Source organism: Phoca vitulina, unplaced genomic scaffold (genome assembly GCF_004348235.1).
Source record: "Phoca vitulina isolate PV1807 unplaced genomic scaffold, GSC_HSeal_1.0 scaffold27, whole genome shotgun sequence".
Classification (NCBI taxonomy): Eukaryota; Metazoa; Chordata; class Mammalia; order Carnivora; family Phocidae; genus Phoca; species Phoca vitulina.
In genome coordinates this window covers 14186568-14189657 of record NW_022589730.1, presented here as the reverse complement: position 1 = coordinate 14189657, position 3090 = coordinate 14186568, and the positions used below count along the sequence as shown (strand labels likewise).

Sequence of the window (3090 nt, the reverse complement as noted above, 5' to 3'; positions counted from 1 at the left end):
GAAGGAACAGCCAACAGGATTTTCTGATCAATTACTTGTTGGGTGGGAGAGAGAGGAGTAAAGGCAATCCTGAGATTTTTAGCCAGAACACCTGGACCTCAGAGGAAGATTCTGGAAAGAAAAGCTTCAGGGAAGAAGAGTAGGAGCTCTTTTTTTTTTTTTTTTTTAATATGTTAAGTTTGAAAAGTCTACTAAATATCCAAGTGGTGATTTAAGGAGGGAATTTGACATAAATCAGTATTCCAGAGAAGACCAGACAGGGATTATAAATCTGTGAATCATGAGAATATGGGTAGAATTAAAGCCATAAGACAAAGTGAGATTACGTAGCATGTGCTTCTGAACTGTGTTCACTTGGCTAAACTGAAGTATATCCCAAAATCTTTTTCCTTGTATGGTTTCATATTAGCACTGACCAAAAAAGACACGTGCATGAAACTGCAAGGCACAGGTGAAGCCGCCATCACTACCCTCTGAAGGGTGTGTGCTTAGATGCTGACAGAGGTACTGCTGAGCTCCGGCTCATGCCCTTCTCTCCCACTCTGCATCCAACTCCTCTTCCCAACTGTTGGCCCTCTTGGCCAACAGGAGCCCCATGCCCACCACCAGACTCAGAGGAAATGGCCTTCCATATGGACTCTCCATCTCTACTGCAGTCCCACAGTAGCAGGTAGATGTGCCTTTGGAAGCCCCAACTCTGTCCCCCACCCCAGTGCTTCCTAGTTAGGAACTCTGCCCCCATCTCTTCCTGCCCCCTTCCAGACCTTCCTTCCCAATTGTATAAGGTCTTATTCCAACAATAAATCCCAATTCCATTGTGGTTGTGCCTCTCTGGTTAAACCTTGACTACCTCTATACTCAGGGAGTGAATCCAGACAGGGAAGAGTTTAAGAACTGAGCCCTGGGGCTTTCCAATGTTTGGAAATCAGAGAGAAAAGGAGGAATCAGTGAAGAAAACTAAGCAGGAGTGGACACTGTCGCACCTGAAGTTTATACAATTGGGGAGGGGGTGTCTTAAAGAAAAAGATTATTATAAATAAAAATTAAATATAAAAATAAATATACATTTAGAATGGGGAAAAGAGATCACATCAAATTACATTTTTAAAAAGCTGGCAAATACAATAAATCATAGTTTAATTTATCTCACTCTTGATATACCCCTATAATACTTTTATCCCTACATTTTTTGGCTGCATACTTTTTGATCACCTCTTTATATTACAATTATTTTCTACAATAATTTCCAAAGAGAAAATAGAAAAGCAGTCATTCTTCCTTCTATGACTGATCTCCGTTTTCAAATTATTTCTAGTTTCTATGCATAAAATGCATAAAATCGGTGTCTTCACAAACAGGCTTCCTTGCTGTTTGTAACCCAGTTAGCAGTCTGAGCTCCACCAACACAAGAATCTTCTAAATTTGCGTTGCAGCCATGCTCTCCAAGTTGCTGTCTCCCTGCCCACACCACCCGGATGGCTTCCCAGATCCATGACCCGGCTGCTGCCAGTGTGGCCACCACCCTCAAAGAAGCCAAGCTCAGCGGTGTCACTGCCCGGGGCCCCGTGGGCAAGAGGCTAGGGCAGGAGCTGATGACCCTCATGATGGAATTTCTGCCTTCCCTGAATCAGACAACCTTTTCAAATGGGTGGGGACGACCCATGGAGCAGCTGGAGTAGTGCATGAGACCTGAGCTATAATGGGCTCTCCCTGGAGCTCCCCAATGGCTACCCTTACAGCACGCCCATGGGGAAGTTCCTCACGCCCCACTACCACCCCAGTGTGGACACCCAGGGGAACACCTGCCTGGACATCCTGAAGGACCAGCCCGCTGTCCATCCGGAGCCTGCTAGGAGAACCCAACACTGACAGCCCTTTGCACACGCATGCTGCCGAGCTCTGGAAAAACCCCATAGCCTTTAAGAAGTCTCTGCAAGAAAGCTGCTCAAAACAGGTCTCTAGCCAAGAACCCTGACTGTCCAGCCTCTCTGCTTGTGTTGTCTTTTTATTTTCTCTTTAGATGGTTTGTCCTTTCTATCATTTCTGTCTAGGACTCTGTATCTTAAGCTGTGGTGTCATTTTTGCTTTGTTTCTGTTTTTTAAATTAAGTCTCTGGTTGAGCCCTTGTGATGAATATATTAAATAAATACATTGGGGCTATTTTTACAAAAAAAAAATCTTCTAACTTTGATTTTGGACAATCCTTATTTTTAAAAGTATTTAAAATATGCAGTACATATATACTTGCATTCTCTTGTATTCCTGATTAGGAGAAAACTTCCAATTTTGAAAAGGTATCAAAAAATTGAATTTTATAGGAAGAATGTATTATTTTACACATCTGGTGATAAGAAGGATTTTCCAGACTGCACTGCTTTTCAAACTTTCCCTTTTCCTCTCATGTACTTCTGGTGCTTGTGCCATGAGACAGATACCTTAATATCATGATTTGATTTCTGAGCAACACTTTTGTGACTTGATGGAAGTTAAGTCAGCACACTAGGCAGTAGGAGTATTTTTCAAACCACTCCTGCTCCAGAGGGATAGAGATAACCCCACTATACACAAAAGAAACTACAAAAGAACACAAATATATCCCACTAAACCCAAACTAAAGGTATCTCCAACTCAACTTCCTCTAAGCCCCATCTCCAAAGGGCTTGTAGCCTTCCAACACTCCAATACCACCAGACACAAAGGGAAAATTTGAACTTTCTAACCTGGAAACTTTCAAACATATACACAAGTAGACAGTATAGTGCAGTAAATTCCCTGTAGTCTCAGTAGTTGGGCCAAAGCAGAGCTTCTAGCATGCCCTGTGAACAAGTTTGCTCAATCAGTTTAAATAGCACACCGTGGCAGGACGCCAAGGCCTAGCACCTGTCAAACTTTGTTTGGTATATCACCCATTTTAGAAATGAAGGCCTGATTCTGTAAGGCCTGATTGCAAATCAAGCCGTATAAAGCTTAGTTTTGTCATTTATTTCCTAAAACACTGCCACCTGTAATATTGAGGGATTTCACTGTGTGTGTATGTGTGTAAGGAATTCATCCATCTGTATGAAAAGTTCTGTAGAGAACTTCTCTCTA

General features: G+C 42.4%; 1 pseudogene; it reads left to right on the top strand.

The window, feature by feature from the left end:
* Positions 1 to 1475: 1475 nt before the first annotated feature.
* Positions 1476 to 1975, top strand: LOC116643646 (annotated as a pseudogene).
* The last annotated feature ends 1115 nt before the right edge of the window (positions 1976 to 3090 follow it).